The sequence below is a fragment of the Bubalus kerabau genome, chromosome 13 (assembly GCF_029407905.1).
Source record: "Bubalus kerabau isolate K-KA32 ecotype Philippines breed swamp buffalo chromosome 13, PCC_UOA_SB_1v2, whole genome shotgun sequence".
Lineage (NCBI taxonomy): Eukaryota > Metazoa > Chordata > Mammalia > Artiodactyla > Bovidae > Bubalus > Bubalus kerabau.
The window spans coordinates 56,625,770-56,651,801 of NC_073636.1; positions in this window are offsets into that span (position 1 = coordinate 56,625,770).

The following is a 26,032-nucleotide window of genomic DNA, read 5'->3' on the forward strand; positions in this document are numbered from 1 at the left end:
TCTGTTGCTCATTTGATTCACAAAACCCAGGAATTGCCAAGATTCCAAAGTACCAAGAAAGCTGGTGGATGGGAAGACGCCTACACCAGTGCATCCAGCTTATTTTCTCCCCGCTGGCCTCATTTGTGTGACTTTTTCTCTACAGATGCATCCAGAGCCTGGGAATGACGACTGTAGTCTCTGGTCACTGGTAGGAACAGACTGGAGAAGCTCAGTGTTGGCAGACGTGAGTCAGCTCAAGCTGGAGGAGTGAGCCTGAGCTCTTCCCCACTGATGAGAAGAGTGATGGGAAAATGAATCTCTAAGTCACAAGAGCTCACTGACCTGGGAGCACAGAAGTAATGCTTGCAGCATGAATGAATCAACAAAAGAATGAGTGGATGAGATCATTAGTAAATCTTCTGTGGTGTCCAAGGAAATCCATCTCAAAAACAAATGACAATAACGATACTAAACACTCATCACAGGCTGAGCGCCACTGTAAGTGCTTTACATATTAGTAAAGCACAAAACATAAACACTGCTCTGATCCCATATTGAAGATGGGAAAATTGAGGCACAGAGAGATTGAGTCACTTGTCTGAGGTCACAGAGCTTGTCCATGATGGTGCTGGGTGCCTGAGTCTGCACTCTCAGGCACATCATGCTATTTCCCTATATTGTCTGATAGTTTGCATTACTAAAGGGGTCTGCACTTCATGCAAACATTAATTGACTCGGAATTTTGAATAGTGAACATCACCCTTGTTGGTTTATCACAATTAGGATGGGAAGCAGAGATGGGGAAAATCACTCATTCAACCGCTCTGGACACTCATTTGGGAAAGCACAATGCAAGTAAATGGGAAAACTGAATTCAATTTGCTACAATTCCATTCACGAGCCCTTGTAAATTCCTGAGTGAAATGATGAGGGGGTTTCCTACCCAGATGCCACCCTTATTCAGACTTGTTGGGGTCACATGATGACATGCTAGGTCAAGAATAAAAATGGGTTTCTTGCAGCAAACCCCTCTTCCTCGGCTGTGATAGTTGCTATAGAAATGCCCAGGTGAGATACTCTTGTGAGCACACAGAGAAGTGTATTAGGCCTGAGCTTCATTACAGGTTGTGGGCTTCTGTCAAAATCAAGTCTCCAAAAAGAAAATAAACCATCTCCATAAAAGTCCATGATTAAAGGGGGAAAAAGTCAGTATATTTATAATTATCTGAGAATTAAGAATGAAAAATAGAGGTCTTCTTTATTTAGCTCTTTCTCCTTAAATAATGCAGTGAGGGAAAGATTTTGTGGGGATGTATAATTTAACATAATTGAGTACGGGAATTAGAACGTTGCATCCACTCTAGTTAATGACTGTTTCAGAGAGAGTTGAGGCTTCCTGGTAGAGCCGAGCCAAGGTTCCCCAAGAGCCAAGTGGGGAAACAGGCATGAGCCAAGGTTGGGGACAAGGGGTTCGGATGGGGAATGTTTCATAAATTCCACCGGACACGGGCTGAGCAGCTCGTGTGTGAAGGACCTGCTGGTGCTCGGAGTAGGAATGAAATTGGCGGATGTGGAAGGTGGTCCAGACGGTTTCCCTGGAGAGGTCTACCCTGGGGCCAGCGGTTCTCCGAGCACCTTCCAGCCCACAGCTTCAGGTCTGAACTGCACAGTAAGACTGATTACGTTAGGGCCAGGGAGGGTTCCGCCATCCTGCCCCCGTCAGATCCTTCCAGCTCGGTATTAATTTCCTGTGGTGGTGGTGGTTTAGTCCCTAAGTCTTGCCAGCTGTTTGAGACCCCAAGAACTGTAGCCTACCAGGCTCCTCTGCCTATGGAATTCTCCAGACACGAACACTGGAGTGGGTTGCCATTCCCTCCTTTAGGGGATCTTCCCAACCCAGGGATCGAACCCAGGTCTCCCATGCTGCAGGGGGTCTACTGCATTCCAGGCAGTTTCTTTACTGGCTGAGCCACTAGGGAAGCCTGTATTAGTTTCCTATTCTCATCTGACAAAGTACCATGCACACAGCTCTGAAACAAAGCACTCTTATTACAATACAGCTTCCAAGTGTCGGGGTCTGAGCAGGGCCTGTCTGTGTCCTCTGTTCAGGGTTTTCCAAGGCTATGGCCAATGAGCCCCCATGGAGTTGGTATCTGCTTCCCAGGGTGTTCAGTTCTTCATGGCTGCATAACCGAGGGCCCAGCTCTTAGACATCACTGTCTCCCTCTCCGCCTCACCTCAGTCTCTTTTATACTGTCACTTGCTACACTCCACTTCAAGGTACTGATATCTGTTGTCTCTTGGCACTTTTAGGGACAGAAAGCCAATTCAATATCTTAGCTTGGTGACTAGACTTACATGCTTCAGGCATGGCTGGATCTAGGTGCTTTTATGATGTCACTGAGGCCCTGTTTCTCCTGAGTCTTTGCTGTTTCCCTGTTGTGGCTGATATTTTGCTGTTTTACACATTTCAATCTGGATGGCTAAGAAGTGACATCTGAGAGGCACTTGTGGGGATCTCAGAGCACAAAGAAAGATGCATCTGAGTGTAGGATTCCCTTCAGTTTATAGTTTTCTGTTTTTCCCTGCAGACTTAGCATCAGTCACCTTCCAACAGACTCCCCAGCCCCTCCCCATCTATAAACTCATCATCACTTGGTCAAACACAAACATCTAATATTTTCCAAGTATTTCTGGCTTAAAGTCACTTTACATCCTGCTTATAAGTGAAAATGGTTGAATCCCATTTGAAATGGTTATTTCAGAAAAGATGTCCCCCTATTCCTCCTCTTAGTGGGGTGGGAAGGACTGCAAATCTCAGACAATTGCTTCTTTTGTTAATTTTTGTTTTAACTTATGAATGGTTTTTCCATAATCATGGCCTTCTCCTTGAATAAGGCCAAGTCCTAATTTTGAAGAAAGGGAATGTTGGTGTTTCTTCTCTTACTTTTGAGACTGAAACATGATGGGATGGCTTGGCTCTGACTGGTAGAGCAGAAATGAAAAGATATACAAGAAAACAGGCTCTGACTGCACCCACCAAGTTCAGGATGACTGCTCAGGACGTGGACCCGCTTGCCCAGCACTCACAGCCGTCTCCAGGGCCCAGGTGCACCTGTGACTTTTCTGTGTGACCCTGACATCCCTTGTTAAAGTACAAACCGGCCAGCAGGGCTTAGGTGCCATTGAAATTTTGTTCAGATTTTATCAAGAAGCTGCCATCAAATGCCCAGGGCTGGGGGCTGGTGGAGGCATGGCCTGTCTCTGGCTCCTTCATTAAACTAACGGTCCTGAGTGTCTGATGTGCACCAGGCCCTGGTCTCAGCCTGGGAAGGGTATGGACAGGCTGGCCTTGGTCTCTTGGGACTGGTGGGTGGCGGGGAGGACAGGCCATCCAGTGAGTTACAATAACACAATAATGTGTGTGAGGGTCTTGCTAGGGAGGTGGGAGTGCCTTGTGGAAGCAAAAGGCAGGGACCCACTGCCCACAGACAGGCCTCCCAGAGATCTCGCAGGCACCCACATTCTGAGCAGGGGGAGGACTGGCAGGTCCCTGATCGCTCAGTGAAGGCACCGCCCTTAGCCCTGGATGAAGCGGTCCTCCCCTGTGTTCCCCCACCAGGGCCCCCCGGGTGGCAGCCATTGGAGTTGGGGCTGGGCTGTCCACCCTGAGGGTCACGCCACCACCAAGCTGTCACCAGCTTCCTCAGCTGCATCTGCGGGGAACAGAACAGACACACCTTAGGATGACAGGCAACAGTGGAGCACAGGTAGCATGAGGAGGGTGGCCCACCGGACAAAGCCCCTCACCTGCTGGCTCAGCCCCTTGACACCCCATGCAGCTGGGGCCTAGTTTCTCTAGATTCACCAGAAATCCATATTTTTACATGAAAAAAAAAATATATATATATATTTAAATAATACAAATAAAAACACGGCTGGCCTGACCCCACATGACCTGGAAATCCAGATTTGTGACTGTCTTTGACCCAGCTGCTCCAGCTGGACCCTCGGCTTCACCTCCTCACATCAAGCCTGGCAAGAGGCCAGCCCCGCTCCACCCGGGGCCAAAGGTGGCGGGAATGTGTCACAGGAGAGACGCCTCTGGCTTTGACTGGGGCCATGAGGCCAGCGCAAGCAGCTATTTTTAGGCTGCTGCTCTATCTCCCTACTGAGAACGGTGAGGCCGATGTGAATGAAAAAGGATGTGTCCCCCTACAGGAAATCAACTCTGCCAGCTGGCTGGCCGCCTGCCCTGCCAGTCCTTGGGGTCATAGGGGTCTGTGCTTTACCTGGGCCTGCCGCCCATCCACGGCGGAAAGTCTACTATGTTCTTCCCTCCCTGAGTGATCTCATGGCAGGTCAGCGCTGCCCACCTGCAAACTCCCTTCTCCTTCTTCACCTTTATTTTTCCCCTTCCTCCAGAACGCTTTTTTTTTTTTCTTTAGTAGTCCCTTTTCTCTGGACTGTAATGAAAAAGCGATAGCAGCAGTAGGTTGCCTATAATATGAGCTGGTTTTGTTTTCAGCCTTTTTATTATTTAACCTGCACCCATGGGGGTAAACGAATACCCGTCCCAGAAGAGAAAGATGAATCCACAGAAAAGGCTGGGGACTGTGTGGAGACACAAGGGCAGGATTTGCCAGGGCTGCAAGATTTAATTTGCCAGACTGCTGGGCCCATCGAAAGTTTCCACAGTAACCACTTGGGTCCTCATAAAGCCGAAACAGCAGAGGAGGAAAATGAAATCCTGGATCAATGTCTCCGTTTGGAGACCTTAACTTATGTTCAGCTGAAAAAAGGAAGGAGAGAAACTCAAGCAGCCAACTGTGCTTGTCACAGCAGATCAGCCAAGGAAGCCAACGCTAGGTGTGTGACATTTACCAGGAAACCAGGGGGTGCCCAGGGCTCTGTTTGGGGGCTTTGGGAAGAATCCAGGGTGCTCTCTTCTATCTTCTGATGGCCTCCCTGCAAACTCACCCTCCTCCTCACCGGGCGAGGTGGTGCTGAGCAGCTGCAGGGACCTAAGGATGTCTTGGGTTGAGGGTAGGGAAGGGTTGCTGCCAGGCCAAGGGTCTGAGGACCCTGTGTGCCGAGTAGGGCACAAGACAGACTTAGAGACCTGAAATGCCAAACCTGGACATCACTCTGTTCTGGGAGCTGTTTTCCTGAAGCTGGAATTCAGCTTCTGCACTGATGGCTTCCTGACATGAGCCTGCTCAGGATATGGCTGGTGCTGACCCAAGGCGCAGGTGCCCGAGAATGCTCTTGGGAGATGAAAGGAAAAGGTTGGCAGGGAGAATGGTGGGGTGGAGGCTGGACATGTAAACCAGGAGACGTCAGACAGGAGGGCTAGGAGGAGATGGAAAGAGGTGGAGTGACACGGGACAGACTTCAGTTTCCTTGGCTTAAACCACAGTCAATTGAATTTACAGATTGGAGCAGAAGAGTTATCCACATATCTTCATGCACTGCTTGTGCTATTCAAAGTCTAGGCAGAAACAGGATATATGCATTGCCACCCTCCCAAATATTCAATCCAAAGGAAAAGTAGCAGGTTTTCAGGGAGAACCTGGCTCAGGTGCGTCAGGCTCAGGTCAAGGCAGCCTCACTGGGATGATACGTGGACACCATGCACCCCAACAGGACACACGGGGGGAGGGCGCTGCTTCTGGGTGTTTCTCCCAAGAACACACAACCTCAGTCTCACCGTGAGCGAACATCAGCAAGCCCCAAATACAGTATTTTCTACAAAATAACTGAGCAATATCTTCCAAAGTGTCAAGGTCAGAAAATATGAGGAGAGACAGAGAAAGTGCCAGGTCACCAAAGATGAGGAAAGACAGAGAAGTGGCGCCAAACTGGAAGAGACTAAGGAGACATGATTGCCAAATGCAATGTGGAATCCTGGAATGGAAGAGGGTTAAGGAAAAAACTATGAAGTTCATGAGTTAGAATATCCAGACTCTAGTTAGTAGGAAAACAGTGAGAATGCTTTCTTAATTTTGATTAAAACTGTGTAAGATATTAACCTAAGGGAAAGTTAAGTGAAGAGTATATGGGTACTCTTTGAATTATCTTTGCAGATTTTCTTAGCTCTAAAACTCTCTCAAAATGGAAAGAATAACTCACACACACACAAAAAAGAAACGCCATCCAGAAGTGTCCCCACAGGACATCCAAGGAGATAGGATAACTTACACCCACCCACGAAGACTCCTGACCTTTCTCTCTGATTCCTTCGTCCTGTTTTAATCACGCATGATGAAGTCACTAGGGCCCCAAGGACATATGACACCAGGTACAGCTGAAATCTCATAAATAAATTACCAAACAGATGTGGGAAGTGGGGAACATGACTTGGGGATTTCTGCATCCCATTCACTATAAATGCTGACCTTGGAGAAGGTGAAGATCTGAATGGTGGAGGGAGATAGACCACTGTGTGGTCCCCACAGATAAGAGGTGGGTATGGACCCAGGTCATTCCAAGGACAACAGTTTTACTCTGCTGTTCAGGTGGGCTCAGAGGCCTGTTTTAGAGACAGGAAAGGTGACTTAGAAGCATAAACTCTGTCTTTGTCACGGCCTCCTCAAGGCCTGTTCTTAAAAGTTGAGACGTGGCTTCAATGACTGGAGGTCTTCTTAGTTCTGCTGTGTGAAGGATTTCACCCCACTTTTCATTGTTGCGGGTGGGGCTCCCTGGTTGGGAGAAAACACTGATTCCTGGTGCTACAAAATAAGGGAGTGTATTGGTCAGTTATCACCACACTGATGCTGTGTAACAAACTACCCCATCCTTATCCCCAGCATCTCTAGAGGAAACAGATTGCCAAGTACTGAAAAGTAGAAGGCGGCAGCTGTGAGAGGTCAGGGTAATAAGCTGTGAGAAGGACTCCACCCACTGCTGCTGGCTCTGAAGACAGAGGAAGGGGCCCCAGGTGGTTCACAGCAGCCAGCCTTCATTTCTCACTCGTGTGTTTGTGGGTCAACCTCAGTTTAGCTGACCCAGACTAGAGGCAGGTCCAGGCTATGAGTTCAGCCCAAACCTGATGCATATACAGACCATCCTTCTGGGACTACCAGACAATGTGGTCAGTGGTCTATGGTGTAGATGACCTCAGGTAGCTCTGCTTTTTCACTGCTGCTTTCAGTCTGTCTGTCTGTCTTATGGCAACTGCACCCTCCTTGCTTTTGTCTGGGCAAACGCCCCCTGCCCACCCACACAGCCCTGCTGGGCTTCATTGCCCATGGCACTCTGTCTTGGCCTGGCTGTGGGACGGGGGAGGACTTCTGACTAGCCATCAGTACATTTCGCCCTGGCCACAGTGGTGAGCTCTGAGGAGGGAACACTAATGGAGCTGGATGGCTGTCCAGTGAGAAGCACTGTCTTAGGCAGTGGTCCACTTCCCTGGCTCCCTGACCACAGGATGAGACCAGGGTAGATAAAGCTGAGAGCCACAGTGGGGAGGAAGGGAACCTTAATAACACCTGGATCCACCTGGACCTGAAGGTTCCAAGTCCAATGTTTCAAGTTCTAAGCTAATTCTATCCCTTCTTGTGAGAATATGTTTTGCTCTGATTTTTTAAAAACATTTAACCCAAGTTTAAGTAGCATACAACCATTATAGAAGAGGGAAGTGGCCTTCCCAGCCATGTACCTTTTAAGGCATATTTATTGAGATATCATTTACATACCAAGAAATTCACCTATTGAAGTGAACACCTAAATGGTATTTAGTGAATTCACAGAGATGTGCAAACATCCCTAGAACCGGGACCGAGACTATTGCTTTTAGGAATGACCTCTGACCTGCCTTATAGCCCAGGAGGAGAAGTGAGTCCTTTCAGATTTTCTGCACCATCCTCTCCCGAAAGTGATGCTTTTCCTTGAGCCAAGACTCGGGGCCTGGGCCTGACCTCCCGTGTCTAGATTCAGTTCAGTTCAGTTCAGTCGCTCAGTTGTGTCTGACTCTTTGCAACCCCATGAATCGCAGCACGCCAGGCCTCCCTGTCCATCACCAACTCCCAGAGTTCACCCAGACTCACGTCCATCGAGTCAGTGATGCCATCCAGCCATCTCATCCTCTGTCGTCCCCTTCTCCTCCTGCCCCCAATCCCTCCCAGCATCAGAGTCTTTTCCAATGAGTCAACTCTTCACATGAGGTGGCCAAAGTACTGGAGTTTCAGCTTTAGCATCATTCCTTCCAAAGAAATCCCAGGGCTGATCTCCTTCAGAATGGAGTGGTTGGATCTCCTTGCAGTCCAAGGGACTCTCAAGAGTCTTCTCCAACACCACAGTTCAAAAGCATCAATTCTTTGGCGCTCAGCCTTCTTCACAGTCCAACCCTCACATTCATACATGACCACAGGAAAAACCATAGCCTTGACTAGACGAAACTTTGTTGGCAAAGTAATGTCTCTGCTTTTGAATATGCTATCTAGGTTGGTCATAACTTTCCTTCCAAGGAGTAAGCATCTTTTAATTTCATGGCTGCAGTCACCATCTGCAGTGATTTTGGAGCCCAGAAAAATAAAGTCTGACACTGTTTCCACTGTTTCCCCATCTATTTGCCATGAAGTGATGGGACCAGATGCCATGATCTTCATTTTCTGAATGTTGAGCTTTAAGCCAACTTTTTCACTCTCCACTTTCACTGTCATCAAGAGGCTTTTAAACTGAGCCAATGAGACCGCCTCCCCTGGACAGGATAATGTTGTCTGAAATGTTCCCATTCTATACCAACCTAGAAAGAAAAAAATAAAAAAACTAAAACATTGGAATCTGTGTTTGAGATGGAAAAGAAATTCCAGTTTTTGTTTAAAGTTTCTCCATGGGAACTAGAGCATAGGGCCACTCTATGCTGTTGGGGTCTGAGGCCGTTCTGCATTGCATTACTTGGATCTAAATAACCTCTGGGAAGAGATGTTGGGGAACATGGGGCTGGTCTGAGAAGGGGCCTGCTGATGAGCCAGGCCCTCCAAAATAGACCCTGCCCTGACCTCATGTAGCCAAGAAAACAGATGCTGTGGTGAAGCCCCGGTTCAAACCAGAGATAATAGAAAGAGAAAACAGAAGGGTCCGGCTAAGAAGGTGATTTGGGTCAGGTGTTTCCTACCTTTGGAAAGATGCAGAGCTTTCTTGTGAGGGGCTTGACTCTTGAGACTCTCCTATAGACTCCTTTAGATTTAAAATTAGACTTCGCTTCCTTTCAGGAGCTTTGGAAAATTTCATAAGCTGCATAGTATTGCTGATGATATCCAGAGAGGCACTGCCCTCTCTCCCTACACCCTGAATGTAGAGATATCTAAGTGGATGTTGTTCCCAGCTGTTCTAAAGATCCCCCAACCCATGGCCCCGGCCTTGGCTGGACCCAGGGGCCCGTGTCCCAGGTCCAGTAATGAGGGTGAATGTAGCCCACACACTCTGCCTGGCAAGAGCAGGTTGTTAAGTATTCAGGAATTCAGCAAGTGAGCTGTTAAACCACCCATAACTACAAATGACGGGATTATTTACAATATGGAAGCTAGCAAGTGCAAAAACCCAACCCTCCCTGTTTTGTTCCCCCAGCAAGTTGGTTTACCCACACACCACACACACTCAAGTCCGTTCTCAGATACTTCTTGGTTGTACTGACTGCTTGTCTGTCTTTGGGTTGGTTGTTCAGTCTCTAGGCCTTGGTTTTTGCATCTGTGCAATGGGGACAACAATGGTATCTGTCTCATCAAATGACCATGAGACCGTCACAAGGTGAGGCATGTAAATTGCTCTTTTAGTCCCTGCTCCACGGACATTGGTCAGGATGGAGCTAAAAGCCAGCTGAGCCCAATGACAGCACACCAGCCACTTTGTGGGCAGCCTAAGAAAGTACCTTCTGTAGAGACACAAGTGCCGCAATTAAGAGGGAGCCATTTAATCCAGAAAGGACAATTAGGGTAGCATTAGAGCCACAAGAAACAACAGCCTCATTTAAAAGGAAGAGCTTTCATGAAAACAGATTTTTTGCCTCTATGCTTCCAGAAAACTCTCCACAAAGCCATAGAAGTAATTATAACTGTGGTAACAAGAAATGGACAGAGACTGGAGTTTCTTTCATTAAAGAATAGGCAGAAATACTGTGTCCAAGGATGGCAATGCGTCTCCATTTTAATTACCATGGTCGTTACAAAGAGCCTTCTGTGCTCATGGTCTGGGAGACAGGTTCCACGCAAGGAGCTCCTGGGGTGATCAGGGAAGATGAGGTGGGCCCTGGGCAGGAGTGGGGTCAGGAGCCCTGGCAAGACCAGCCCTCATTCTCTGCAGCCTTTGAGGACACAGCATCCAGGCTCGGAGCTCACTGGAAGGAAGGTGAAACTGGAGGATCCAGGAACCTGTGCACCTGTTCAGACTCGTGCTCACACCTGGGTGCCCTTTTCCTCCCAGAGAACTCAGGTCCCTCTGAGTGGTCAGCTTGGGCAAAGCCAGGAGGCTGAATCATGACTTGACCACTTACAACAGCTTAACAGCCTTGAGCAGGAATCCACCCCTGAACTTGGGGGGGATGACGCCTGCTGCTCAGGCCTTGGGGCTCCTGACGGGTGTACCAGCCACATGGCAGCTGCTCAGTGACCCTGACTCCCATTCCTTCAGCATTTTCTCTGCTTTTCTGACCTCCCTTCCCCTCAGGACAGGAACAGAAGGAATGAGAGATGGGCATGGCTGTTCTCTCCTCCCTCTCTGCCTGCCTCATGTCCTTTCAGAGGCAGGCATGTGTCTGCAGTACCAGGCGTGCTGCTCAGGGCCTGGGGTCTGATGGTGAAATAATTCCTGGGATTCCTACCTGTGATGGGATGTCTGCCTTTGGGGAGGCAGCTGTTGCTGCTGCTGCTAAGTCTCTTCAGTCGTGTCTGACTCTGTGCGACCCCATAAATGGCAGCCCACCAGGCTCCCCTGTCCCTGGGATTCTCCAGGCAAGAACACTGGAGTGGGTTGCCATTTCCTTCTCCAATGCGTGAAAGTGAAAAGTGAAAGTGAAGTCGCTCAGTCATGTCTGACTCTTAGCGACCCCATGGACTGCAGCCTACCAGGCTCCTCAGTCCATGGGATTCTCCAGGCAAGAGTACTGGTGTGGGGTGCCATTGCCTTCTCCTGGGGGCAGAGGAGAGTCTAATCCTGAAAAGTGCTCTGAAGGAGGCTATGGGATGTGAGAAAACCAGGGCGGGGTCAGTGCAGCATTGGGGCTTCTATAGACAGAGTAAGACATCTGAGTGGAGAACATTTCAGCAGACTTGACAGGTGAGAGCAAGGCAGACTGAGAAAGCAAAGAGCTGGGAGAAACACACAGACACAGATACACACAAATATAGACACACACAGACACACACACACACACACACATACACACACACATAAATATAGACACACATATACATACACGGGGCTTCCCTGTGGCTCAGCTGGTAAAGAGTATACCTGCAATGCGGGAGACCTGGGTTCGATTCCTGGGTTGGGAAGATCCCCTGGAGAAGGGAAAGGCTACCCAGTCCAGTATTCTGGCCTGGAGAATTCCATAGTCCATGGGTTTGCAAAGAGTTGGACACGACTGAGTGACTTTCACTTTCATAGACATACACACACAGACATACACACAGACATACACACACGTGCACAAATATAGACGCACACATACGTATACACACATCTGATCTACAGCACCACTGGTGCTGACCTTGCAAACATTGCAAAGAAAATGGAAATCTTTATCATGGCTAAAAATGCATGTTTTCAAAAGGGGTTTTGAGAGTGAAAGCAGAGTAACTGTGAGGGGATTTTTTCTGGCACTGACCTATAACTTGTCCTGACACCTGATGGTGTGTGCAGATCTGTGTGCTCAGTCGTGCCTGACTCTTTGCCACCCCATGGACTGTAGCCCACCAGGCTCCTCTGACCACGGGATTCCCCAGGCAAGAATACTGAGTGGGTTGCTATTTCCTCCTCCAGGGGATCTTCCTAACCCAGAGATTGAACCCATGTCTCTTACATCTCCTGCTTTGGCAGACACGTTATTTACTACTGAGCCACCTGGGAGGCTGACATCTGATGGTAATGGGCCTCTTTCACGTGAAAAAAGATACTTCATTCACAGGTCCTTCAGTAGGTCACAGGGTATACACAGTCCATTCATGTGGAAACCACAGGGAAAGGATCCTTCTCAGAGGGTTGCCTTCTACTGATGCCTGGAGACTCTGCCTTTCCCACATCCCCTACAAGGTGCCCTTCTACTTGTCCTCCACTAAAACTATTGGTTGATTCTCTGACACTGGCCTAGTGAGAAATGAAAATCTGACCCACGTGACTTCCGTCCTAGTCATAAATGAGAAGGAAGACGTTTTGCTGATCGTGAGGGTGAGCTTTGAAATGCCTGACGCAGTTTGTCATTGACCCCCGGGCAGAAAGCAATTGATCTGAGTCACACATGTGAAAGCCCTTTGTAAACTGTTCAGCTCAAACTGTGATGGCTGCCCCGAACCTGGGAGGGATCGCCTTTGCCAGGGAGAGCCTACACCTCCAAAGGGGAGGCTGCCCTTAAAATAATAAGCTGGATGCGTTTGCTGAATGCCAGGAATAACAACCACCCTGTATCTGCTTAGGGGTTTCCCCAAGGATGTATTATCCAGACTTGACTCCAGATGAATGCATCCCAAGAATCAGATAAGACCACATGGGATCCTGGGTGGAGAAAGTCAATGCCAGATCAGAAGATCAAGAAGAAAGATAAGTTCTGTTATAAGTCTGTTGGGTGCCTCGTCTGATGCTGAGTTTCTGAGAGTGGATATATGCACACACACAATGAGATGAAGGCACCAGTGTATCCATTGTGTGTGTGTAGCATATGTGTGTGCTACGTTGCTTCAGTCATGTCCAACTCTTTGTGACCCTATAGACTGTAGCCTGCCAGGCTCCTCTGACTAGGAGATTCTCTAGGCAAGAATACTGGAATGGGGTACCACGCCCTGCTACAGGGGATCTTCCCAACCCAGGGATTGAACCCAATCCCTTGTGTCCGCTGCATTGGCAGGCAGGTTCTTTACCACTAGCACAACTTGGGAAGCCCCATGTGTAGCATAGCCAGGTGGTAAATAAACAGATACTTGTTGGGGGAATACACCATTCCAGATACAATTTGTTATACAGCTGCTCTCTGGTACCACACTGCTATCTCATGCACTCCACACATGGGTCCTTGAAGTTGGGAGTTATCATTTCTCTCTTGAGATAAGTCGCCTAAGACTCAGGGCACACTGTTACCTGAGACATGGCTGAACAGAGATCACACATGGGAGATGATTCAAACCCTCTTTTCTCCATTAGGCTGTGTTTCAGAGAGCCCAGAAGTCTTAACAAACAACAGAAGCTGTACATGAAATCTGAGTGTTCTGTTACCCCCATGACTTTAGCGTATCGTACCTTGATTCTCTTGAATCTTAACTTTTTTTTTTTTCGCCTGAACTCAGATGTATTTTCACTTGACTTGGTTGCATTTAGGGTATCTTAAATTGCCTCCCTTGCATCTGTGAATACCCCTCCCCAACCATAAATCACCCCAGAATGGGTTGACAAACCTAGATGCTGCAGAAGGGCCAATTACAGAGTATCAGTATTTTCTCAGTGTGTCCTGAAGTAGCCCATAGAAGACGAAATGGTAAACAATGGCCTGTTTAGGAATTCTTCCTTACAAGAGAAATACATTTTAATGCCCACTCTGAATTCAGCATCTCTTGTGCCACTAGGTGATGAAGCTAGTTAAATAAATTTGTAGAGACATATGCACCCCCAAGACATAGGCTTGTGGGGAACTGATGGTCTTTGTGTTTCTCTGGGTTGCTGTGAAAGGCTGCAGCCCATGGTTGCCTAATGACTTTGATATTTTGTTTCCTACACCCCTTACAGAGTGTAGGAAGAACACTTGGGGAGATGAGCTGTGCTCTGCTTTGCTCCGAGGGTCCTACACTTCTGTGGCAGGATTTTACCGGAGCTCCCCCACCGCCCCCATCTGTCTGTAGAGCTCATTAGAAGGGAGAAAGTGCTTCTAAAGTAGCAAATGACAAATATTCTTCCCTTACGCGGGTGCCAAAGGAACAGGTCAATGCGGGTTGTTCCTGCTTAGATTAATCACAGGAAGTGCCCGCTTCTGTGTCGACCTGTCACTTACCGACAGCAGCTAAACCAGGCGTTATTTAATCATGTAACCCTGAACGCTGGCCACCCTCTCTGCCCACAGAAACATGACGGCCTGTTTCTTCAACAAATATCTGAAGGTTTCGGCTGCCAACAGATATTGATCGATTTCAAAGCTCCTTTCCAAAATCAATATCAGCGAGCGGGCAGGACTTCAGCCTCTGGGACAAAGGGAGTTGATGGTCTGAACTCCCCTCTCACAATCGGGCCACCAGAGACCTGGGCGTCTTGGCAGAAAGATGCTCCCAGCCCACCTACCTTCCCAGCTCGTCTTGCAAAGTGCTGTTTGCTTGCGGATGTCGGAGATGCTCCCAAGAGGAAGTACATTTATGAACAAAAGGGAGGCTTCTATTGGGCTGATCTTCATCTTCATCTTTCTTATTATCTGAGTGATTTTAAGTTGATGATGTTTAATGAGATCCACGTCGTTCAGATAGACTTCAAGCTGTGATCCAGCAAGGCAACACCAATTTAGCCTTACTAAACATCCCTCCCGACTTTTTTTAAGTGCCTCGTGCCACGTAAATGAGACTGCCATTGAGATAATTGGATCCTTGTGGCTCTTAATTTTTCACAGATAAACTATTTTGAAAATAAATCATGAACCATCATCTTGGAACGTTCGAGTTAATTTACATAGAATACACTTTCCTACTTCAAAGTAAGTGTATGTCTGTCTTTAACAGGTAATTGACAGCTCCGGACCCTCTCTTCATGCTGTCTGAACCTCCAGTTACATCTAAAACACTCATGTCAATCCAAAGGAATCCTTTGGACTTTCTGTCAATCATCTTTTCAGAAATGAATATGTCCAAACAACCTGAAACTTTATAATCAGTTGAAACTGTTGTTCCAAAAAGCATTATGTTTTCCTGGGTATCGCCAGAGTCCATCCTGCATTTGCAGTGAGCTGTGTGAATTCTGAATACACAGAACATCTCAATGACCATTCAATACAGATGAATAGGCCCCTCTGATATATAAAGAACTCGATTACATGTTTCAATAAAGAATAAAAATGTGCCTTTCTTTCTCAAAAAGATCTCTCATTTTGGCTGTAGGTGGAATAAACATCAGCACAAATCAAACAGCTGAGCTGCACTCCTCTATCACTTTTGATTATAAAATGCGGAAGCATACCTATGACCACAAAGGTGCTCTACATCCTGAATGGCCTAGTAGGAAGTATTGATATTACTGGTAATTCTAAATGGCCACCTAACCAAGTACACGTCAGGAGAGTAAAACAAAACCATGCATCTGATGTCAAGTGAAAACTCATTACCCCTAATTCATTTCCTCTGCTTCCCTACTGGGAGAAGGAAATGGCAACCCACTCCAGTATTCTTGCCTAGAGAATCCCGAGGACAGAGGAGCCTGGTGGGCTGCTGTCTATAGGGTCACACAGAGTCGGACATGACTGAAGTGACTTAGCATGCATGCATGCATTGGAGAAGGAAATGGCAACCCATTCCAGTGTTCTTGCCTGGAGAATCCCAGGGACAGAGGAGCCTGGTGGGCTGCCATCTATGGGGTCGCACAGAGTCGGACATGACTGAAGCGATTTAGCAGCAGCAGCAGCAGCTTCCCTATTGTATCACCTTCGTCATTCTTTAGCAGGCAGAGAGTGCAGGAGGAGAGACACTCAATAAATAAAGTATAAATGCATTTTGCGATGACAAAATGTTAAATAAAACACTGCTCACATCAGAGTGACAGCAAGGAGGCCAGGGGAGGAGACAGCAGGAGAGCACTGTACAGCCTGGCTACGTTCTCCCCAGGTTTTCTGATCTCCTCCCTGTTAAAATGGAGCTTTCTTCTTATTGTTTAGTCGCTCAGTTGTGTCTCTTTGCGGCCCCATGGACTGTAGCCCACCAGTCTCTTCTATCTGTGGAATTCTCCAGGCAAGAATACTGGAGCGGGTTGCCATCCCCTCCATCAGGGGTTGTTCCTGACCGAGGGATCAAACCCTCATTGCGTCTCCTATATCGGCATGTGGGTTCTCTACCACTGGGCTACTAGGGAAGCCTGAAATTTTCTTAGAGGGCTTTTTGTGAGGCATTTCAGTTCATGGATTCGAGACTGAGGGAGCGTGTTGTAAGGTGTGCCCCAAAGTGAGACATTGCAGACAACGATTTGCTGTTCATTGAATCACTGGCTTCCATGGATTTCTAACTCGTTGGCTCATGGGCTGTTGAGCTTGGGTGTCTCGTTGCTGAAAGGGAGGTCATTTGATTGGAAGTGATATGATTTGAGCCAGAAGCCACCCATGGCTCAGCTGGGCTTCTCTGTGCGACAGCAGGGTGGTTCCAGTTTTAAGGAACACATAAACCACCTAGGGGTCTGAGGGTTAGCAGGTCTGGTGGGACCTGCGATTCTGCACTCTTAACAAGCTCCCCTGGGACACGGAGTCTGCTGGCACTGGGGCCCCATTCCCAGGAGTGAAGCCCTGAAGTGGAAGTTCTCTAAATCTATACAGAAATGAGGTCTGGCAGAGGAACGTTTTAACTTAGATCACGAGTTTTCACCCAGGTGTTGGTCACACATTTAGTGAGGCTTGTAGGGAAAAGTGGTGCCAGTGACAGAGCAGAAAGATTGCAAATGACACTTTTAAGGCCTGAAGCTACAGGTAAGTCAATGGCATCACCTACATTTGACTTGGAGCTTCCAAGATGGTGCTTCCCTGGTAGCTCAGCTGGTAAAGAATACACCTGCAATACAGGAGACCCCAGTTCTAGTCCTGGATTGGGAAGATCCCCTGGAGAAGGGATAGGCTACCCACTCTAGTATTCATGGGCTTCCCTGGTGGCTCAGATGGTAAAGAATCCACCTGCAATGCATGAGACCTGGGATCGATCCCTGGGTTGGGACGACCCCCTGGAGAAAGACATGTCAACCCACTCCAGTATTCTTGCCTGGAGAATCCTCATGGACAGAGGAGCCTGGCAGGCTGCAGTCCATGTGGTCACAAAGAGTCGGACATGACTAAGCACACACACAGGTGGCGCTAGTGGTAAAGAACCTGCCTGCCTGCAGGAGAGATAAGAGATGGGAGTTCAATCCCTGGGTGGGGAAGATCTCCTGGAGAAGGGCATGGTAACCCTCTGCAGTATTCTTGCCTGGAGAATCCCATGGACAGAGGAGCCTGATGGGCTACAGTCCGTAGGATTGTAAAGAGTCAGACTTTACTGAAGCAGCTTATGGGAGGAGAGGACATTTGATTTATTGTTTGTAAAAGAAAAGAGCAGATTTGTAGCCAATGCCTGACAATATGTTTCTGGAGAAGCTTATTGTTCATTTGTTCATTGAGACTTCCTCACAAAGCACCTACTAGGACCTAATTTCTGCAGCACTGTCTGGGGACAGCTCTGAACTGATGCTCCATGGATCGCTGTGTTGATGGCAAAGTATGGGGCACCCAAGTCCTTGCAGAAGGATCCGGGGCTCTGTCAACATCCAGTCACACCCAAGAGAGCCTTCCATTCATGCATAGGAGATCACAGAAATAATAAAACTGAGACCCACCCCCTACTGCCCTCACATTATTATAATGGCTGCCTGCTTGACTCTCCCTTTCATTAGTATTATTATCCTTTTGCAGCACGTCTCTCCTCCTCAGTTTAGACTGACTTAGCAATGCAAACCCTCAAAATACAAAGAGTGCCTAGATAGGACAGCAAGGATTGAGTCCTGTTGGGAGTGATATGGAAGTACCAGCTCTGTTTCATCCTTCCCACTGGTGGTCATTACCTGGAGGGTGGGAGGAAGAGAAATTGACCAATTCCATGCCATTCCTCAATAGGATGTCATTGATCTCTGTTGTCCTCTCTTGGTTCCCTGTCACAACTGCTTTCTCAAACCTCATTGAACCATTGTAAAGGTCAACATGGGTGTCTGAACTACAGTTCCCACTGCTGACTGAGGGTGGATGAAGCTATCGCTCCCACTGGCTGCTAACTGGTCCACAGACACTGAATTGGTGTCAGAATTCAAATCATTATTTCTCTGCCTTTTTTCCCTGAGGATATCCCTTCTCCAAGATCTCCACACGCCTGACCCTCGCTAGACCTCCAGTTAAAAGGGGCACCTGTTTTCAATGGTGGGGACTTGCTGACACTCATCCACTACATGGACCACATTTGCTCTTCAAACGCCGTGACTGACGGTCTTGATGTGTTTTCCTATTGCTTGTGTTACTCAGTGATGTGTAGTTCAGCCTGGAAACATTTCCTTTGACTCTCTGTGATGTTTTCAAAGGTAGGAACAAACCCCATCTTTTTTTTTTTTTTGCCTTCTGCTCAGTGGCGGGTAAGGCTGTGATGGCTGGTGGGAGCAAAGATGAGAAACAGAGAGGGTTCCCTGACCTCTGTGCATGTTCGCTTTCCCAGGGACCTCGTGAGCTTCTCTGCAACCCTGAAGGGCAGCCTGAGCCCACCCTCATTTAGAACGTGGACTTGGATAGCAACATGTTGGCTGAATCGGTTACAATCTTCAAAGAGCAGGGACTCACTCTGCACCCACTGATGGTCCACTGCATCCATCTGCTTGGAGACCTGTTGCAGGCTTATCTTCCCTACACCCAATGAGAACCCCGCCAACCACTCCAGGCATCCAGAGGAACCTCTGAGGGCAATGTGTGATGCTCCTTGGAGTCTCTTCACTCTGAAGTAGATGAAAGTAAAGAGGAAGTGGGAGAGGTTCCTCCCAGCTTATCCCGAGGCAGAGTTGTGGGCTGTCTGCCACACTCTCCTAAGATGTGAACACATCTCACATCTCACTTCTCATAGCAGGTGAGAGGCTGCTGAGCAGTGCTGGAGCCAGACTGGGTCTCAGAGAGGCTGTGTTCATGGCTGCGGTATCCTGGTGTGATGTCCACTCAGTGGGGTGGAAGGAGGCTGCAGGCCTGGAGCTCCAGGTCACCCAGAGAAAAAACACCCTCCCCAAGACATAGAGCTCCCACCTGCCCATGTGCCCCAATCTGCTGTCACAGCCATGTGGCCTGGTTCTTAATGAATGTGTGTTTCTGAGTACATACGAAGCAGACCTCCCCCCCCCACCCCCGAGAAAGGAAATATATCCTGCTATATCAGTAAACAAGAATGTCACAGTCATCAGTGATTCTGGCCCTCCAAATATGAATTTCTGAGCTCTAAGGGCACTCAGGAAGGAGAAGAATTCTGTTATCTAACAGCCATCAGACTGCAGCCACTCCCTATGGTGAGCCCAAGGGATTTCAGGATGTGAAAACAGCGCAGGACAATGGCCCCAGAGAGCTGAGATGCACAGGAAAGGAATGATTTCAGTGAGTCTAGACTCTTGCGTCTTCCCATACATAGAAATGCGCTAAATTCCTTAACTTGGGATATCTGGTTTTCTTTAACAATAATCTTTTGATGTTCAAACTACCTGCCCTTTGTTGCACAGCTTCTATTCAACCTGGCTCCTCCCCCTAACTTCCTTGGAGCAGTTATTTCAAGGGCACTTGAGATGCTATCTTCCGGGCTTGGGGTCCTAAAAATTCCCACCAAATAAAACATAACTTTCAACTTTTATGTTGTGATTATTTTTTTAAGTCAACACCCCTTTGGTGGGGATTTTCTTCATCTTCCAGGAGGCAGTGAGTCTCTACATTGAAAGTACCGTGGCCTGAGGAGATGGGTAAACAGAAGGCAGGATCATTTCTGCACCTGTGGTGATTAAACACAGGACCAGAGTCCTGGCTTTGCTTTCAGCTCTGAGATTCTTGCTGTTGGCACTGAGAGCAGCTGCCTCTCATCTTTTCTCAGACATGCTTTTCCCCAAACATGCTCTAGAGATACACAGCTTTCACTGCTGTGATCTCTTTATGGATTGTTCCTTTATTGCACATTTCACGTTGGACATCACCCTAAGGACTTTTCAGATAGGCATTGATGTCATTCCCATTTTGCAGAGGGGTAGACCGAGGCATGGGAAGTGTGTTCATGGAGCCGGGGATGCTGGTGGAACCCACAGTCTCACCTGGATGCCCTGCTTTCAGAGTGTTAGTTGCTCAGTTGTGTCCAATTCCTAGCAACCCCATAGACCATAGCCTGCCAGGCTCCTCTGTCTGTGGAATTCTCCAGGCAAGAATACTGGAGTGGGTTGCCATTCCCTTCTCCAGGGGATCTTCCCAACTCAGGGATAGAATCTGGGTCTCCTACATTGCAGGCAGATTCTTTACGATCTGAGCCACCAGGGATCCTCTGCTCTTAGCCGTCTGCTATAGCTGTCTTGTTCTTCCCTTGAAGGCCTGGCTTCCACAGAAGGACTAAGCCAGCAGTTAGAAGCCTCTAGGGAAGGGGCCTCTATGGACAAAACCACCATTCTCACTGCCTCGGAAATGGAGAAAAATGGAGTCCCCAGGTAGCATTTACATCCATATACAATGAGTTATTGACCATGTAATTGGAGTAAATGCTCAACACGGGAGTAGAAATTGTAATTAGGTCTCTGATTCCTCTGAATCCCAGTGAGAGGATCATGTGAATGCCGGAATCAAGATTTCAGGATGAAACTGGCTTTCTGCTGACTGTCTCCAAGTGGGGAGTTGGGAGCCTCAGTCCTTATCTCTCCTGTGGGCAACTTGCTTCATTGCTGCCTTTAAGGAAGGAACTAGGTCATGCCCTCGGAGGATGTAACAGGAATATTAGAGGCAGTAAATGAATATCCTGTCGAGTGGAGGATGATAAATGCATTCTCATTATTTGATGTAGGCAGACAGATAAAGCAGAGAGATTACTTTGCTGACCAAGGTCCGTATAGTAAAAGCTTTGGTTTTTCCAGTAGTCATGTATGGATGTGAAAGTTGGACCATAAAGAAAGCTGAGCACAAAAGAACTGATGCCTTCAAATTGTGGTGCTGGAGAAGACTTGCACTGCAAGGAGATCAAACCAGTCAATCCTAAAGGAAATCAGTCCTGAATATTCATTGGAAAGACTGATGCTGAAGCTCCAGTACTTTGACCACCTGATGCAAAGAGCTGACTCATTGGAAAAGACCCTGAGGCTGGGAAAGACTGAGGGCAGGAGGAGAAGAGGGCAGCAGAAGACAAAATGGTTAGACAGCATCACTGACTCAATGGAGATGAATTTGAACAAACTCTGGGAGACAGTGGAAGACAGAGGAGCCTTGTATGCTGCAGTCCATGGGGTCACAAAGAGTCAGACATGACTTATTGACTGAATAGCAACAACAAAAGATGGAACAGCCACAGATGGAAGTCCAGTGGGCATGGGGCAGCCACGTGGGGAAGTGTCAGGATGTGTTTATTAGCAAATATTTCATGAAATCAATCCGACCCCACTTGCTCTTTCTCTTACTTGCACATGTCGTCCAGCCATTTTCGACTTCATGCCATAATTGCCACCAGCTCCAGCAGCCCGGGCAGGTAACGAGCACACAGTGGGTACTCAATACTCGTTTACCAAATGAATTATGCTTATTATTCTGTTTAAAGGGATGCTGCATTGATTGTTCCATCTTTAAGAAAAAAGGAGGGTGAGCAGCTTATTACAGGCAGCACAATATCTGAAGAAATCTCTATCTCCCTTTAGGCCCACTTTTCCAAGTTTCCACTACAAATAATACAGCTATTTAAGCTGACAACAAGTACGTATGGTGGCTGCTCCCAGCTCAGCAGAAGCTAAAATCATTAGCTTCATACAGTGTGCACTGTAGGAGTCTCAGGTTGTTTACATGCCCACGTCCTGGTGTTATGTGTGAGCTTTATCCCCCTGCTTGCCTGTGGGTTGGCGATGACATGTCATGAGCCAAACCCCACCTCCCTCTGGTATCCTATGACCAATAAACTACGAATGCTTTTAACATTTTTGACCTTATTTTTTCATATAGTTCTGAGGCTTCCCTGGTGGCTCAGATGGTAAAGAATCTGCCCACAATGCGGGAGACCCAGGTTAGATTCCCAGGTTGGAACAATCCCCTGGAGAAGGAAATGGAAACCCACTCCACTATGCTTGCCTGTAGAATTCCATGGCCAGAGGAGTCTGGTGGGCTACAGTCCATGGGGTTACAAAGAGTCAGACAGGACTGAGTGACTAACACTTTCACTTTAGATTTCCAGAATCACTGAGAAGCTAGTATATAGAGTTCTATATGCCTGTTCCCTCCTCACTAAGCCCAGGGACACACTTCTTCTCCCTGTTAACAGCTCATACTACTGTTCATTTTCTACAGCTGTGAGCACTGACTGATGCACTGTCATTAACCCAAGTCCACCATTTACATTAAGGTTCAGTCTTTGAGTTGTATAGTTCTATATGTTTTGACAAATATAATACATAATGGCCTGTATCCACCATTATAGTTTCATACAGAATAGTATCATAAACTCCCTAATATACCCTGTGCATCAACACAGTCAAGAAACCAAAAGGATCATAATATTTCATGACATGTGAAAATGCTCTGCAATTCACATTGCAGTGTCTGCAAATAAAGTTGTACGGGACCCCAGCCTCCTTCATTTGTTTTGACGTTGTCAAAAGCTGCTCTTTTTCTTCCTGAGTTGAGACCATGAGACCTGCAAAGCCACAAATATTTACAGCTCATTGAAGTAATTTTCTTTTAAAGTATTAGTCACTCAGTCGTGTCCAACACTTTGCAGCCCTATGGACTGTAGCCCACCAGCTTCCTCTATCCATAGGATTGCCCAGGCAAGAATACTGGATCTTCCCAACCCAGGGATTAATCTGCATCTCTTACACTGGCTGCTGCTGCTGCTAAGTCACGTCAGTCGTGTCCGACTCTGTGCGACCCCACAGACGGCAGCCCACCAGGCTCCCCCGTCCCTGGGATGCTCCAAGCAAGAACACTGGAGTGGGTTGCCATTTCCTTCTCCAATGCATGAAAGTGAAAAGGGAAAGTGAAGTCGCTCAGTCGTGTTTGACTTTTAGCGACCCCATGGACTGCAGCCTACCAGGCTCCTCCATCCATGGGATTTTCCAGGCAAGAGTACTGGAGTGGGGTGCCATTGCCTTCTCCGTCTTACACTGGCAGGCAGGTTCTTTACCAGCTGAGCCACTAGGGAAGTTCTATCAGACATCATTGCTGGGAAAAGTAAATGCTCACAGTGACTCTATTAAGGGAACACACCTGGGTGCTGACACCTGGCCACTGACATCTGGCCTCTCCTAGGCTTCCCTGTGATTGTCTTCCATCCACTCATCTTTACCTGCATCCCTACATTGTGATAAACCATAACTGTGCATATCACTGCTTTCCTGACTGCTTTCCTGTGCATATCCACTGCTTCCAGTGGATCCCTGAACGTGAGGGCGGGGTCTCCTGACCCGCAAAAGACTGCTGGCTTACTGGTTTTGCTGAAATGTGAGGTTAACAGAGCATGAAGAGTTACCTCTTTCACAGATGCCCACGTGAAGATCTGCCACAATTCTTCCACCATCACCGGAGTCTACAAGCAAGAGGGAGGGTCTCTGACCTTTCCTCACATTGTGCTATTTCTGTCTTAGCTGTTTTGAAGCAGATACAATCATCTCCATTTCAAAGATGAGGAAAGAAGGGCTCGGAGCAGGTAAGCAACCTACACTGAATTTCAAGGTCAGCTGGCAGCAGAGTCAGACAAGCCCAAACCTGATCTGTTTGTTTGTTTTCTCAACTACAAATTAACTTCCAAAGTTTCCAGGAGTCTCTTGGATTAAAAACTCATTTTCAGTCTTTTTATTAAAGATGTATTTGACCAAATGTGACACAGAAGGGAAATTTCAGAGAAGATCTGGAAGTTCACATTTGAAGAGGTTTGTAAAAGCCAGATAAAAATACAGGATTTTCTGTTCCAATTAGAACTGAATGTTAGAATTTAGTAGTATCAGGTCACTGTGACCCATAAAACTTGGCTCTTCTCTTTATGTGAAGCTTTTTTTTTGGTTGTTTTCACTGGGAAGACATTTTCTTTTAAAAACCTAGAAAATGCAAGAGAACAGAGCCTGGAAAGCTTTTTTTTTTTTTTTTTCCCAGCTTTCTGTAGGCAGAGGCAATCAGCTTCATATTTGGGTGCATTTTGCTCAACTCTCCAGATGAGAGGTAGTAATTTATGATAAAGTTATTTAATTTAAATTAGGGTTCATTGGCTGTTAAGAGTGGTTCTCTGGCCAGACAGCAGAACAGAGCCTTAATCTTTCGGGGTGGAGAAGGTGCCCAAGACCTTAGCATGAGAACCATCCAACTGGATTCCATGGCACATCTGAGTCGCTGGGAGGTGCTTATATCATGCATTTCTTCAAAAAGGCTCTCAGAGGATCTTCTATTGTTAAATCATCTCTTACAGTCACTGAAGTAGACAGTTTCTGTCACACTTTCAAGAAAATGTATCTGGGTGTGTATTTCATGAGCAGGTGGATGTAGAGACTGTCTAGGTGTCAACCCCACACCTGGAAAGTCCATGCCTGGGTGTAAAGCTCTTAGATTTTCCACTTTTTTTTATAAACGACAGCTCAGCTGTACTTCCTTCTGGCAGGAGTGTGGCATTGATCTCAGACCGCACATGTTTGTGCTTGTTTTCATGCAGCCATATATTTTCCTTCTAAGACCAGTCTTTGGGTTTATCTTTATTTTATCATTTTAAATGTTTGCTGAAATGTGTCTAGCTTTGGTCCATTTTGACTGATTTTTCCTTGGAAAATGGAGGACATTTGCCTCCTGTACTCTGAGATATTTATCACGTTTCCAGCAATTTTTCTGTGATTGTGTCATGGATAATTGACTCTGTTTCAGTCATTCTGGTATTTTCCTTAGAAATAGCTATGATTCCTTGCACTGGTTTTCTTATCTATAATTAACCATCTCATCTTATCTCTTCAACTTCTTCATTAGCGTTGTGCAAGACTGTCTCAAATTCTCCATTTTTCTCGGTGCCTTCATGAATCTCTTAGTGGGGACCTGAGAAAGCCTGGGTCAGGTGAGGATGCTGACCCATCCCTGCAACATGGCCTGACTTAGGAACCTGGAAAAGTCCTGAGGCATCTTGGCTTGACCTAACACTTAAGAAAAATCTTATCCCCAAAACAGTAGTTAAGACTCAGACTTAATTCTATGATAGAGAGATCATTTCCCTTACGCAAAATACAGCATGCTGATCATATGGTATAAATCACTTATTCATTCTATAAATATTTATTGGTTGCCTTTGACAGAGCATTCACTTTTCTAGTTCTTGGAAGAGAGAACAAAACACAAAGTCCCTGATCTAATGGGGGAGACAGATGATAAACCAAACAAGTAAGTAAATTATGGCGAGTATCAGAAGGTGCGAAGTATTTAGGAATAAAACAAAGAGGGGGAGAAAGTAAGGTTTGGGGACTGTGTGTATATGACAAAGACTCCGAAGATGTAAGCTTGCTTTCTTCTGTATTAAATGTTCAGTTTCTGATGCTTAGGAACCAACACCGACAGCTCTCTGATTATGTATGTCTCGTGTACAATCATTTATTCCATGTAAACTAATAACAATGGAAGTTTTCTAGTTTAAGGTCCTATTACCTAACCACTCTCAAGGTACAGTGCATAAGGCCATGCCACGCCATGCTTAGTTGCTCAGTCATGTCTGACTCTTTGTGACCCAATGGACTGTAGCCTGCCAGGCTCCTCAATCCATGGAATTCTCTAGGCAAGAATACTGGTGAGAGCTTGCCATTCACTTCTCCAGGGGATATTCCTGACTCAGGGATCAAACCCACATATCCTGTGTCTCCTGCATTGCAGGCAGATTCTTTACCCACTGTGGCATTGGGGAAGCCCCAAAGTGCATAAAGTTCCGAGCCATTTCTCTTTCTCTGG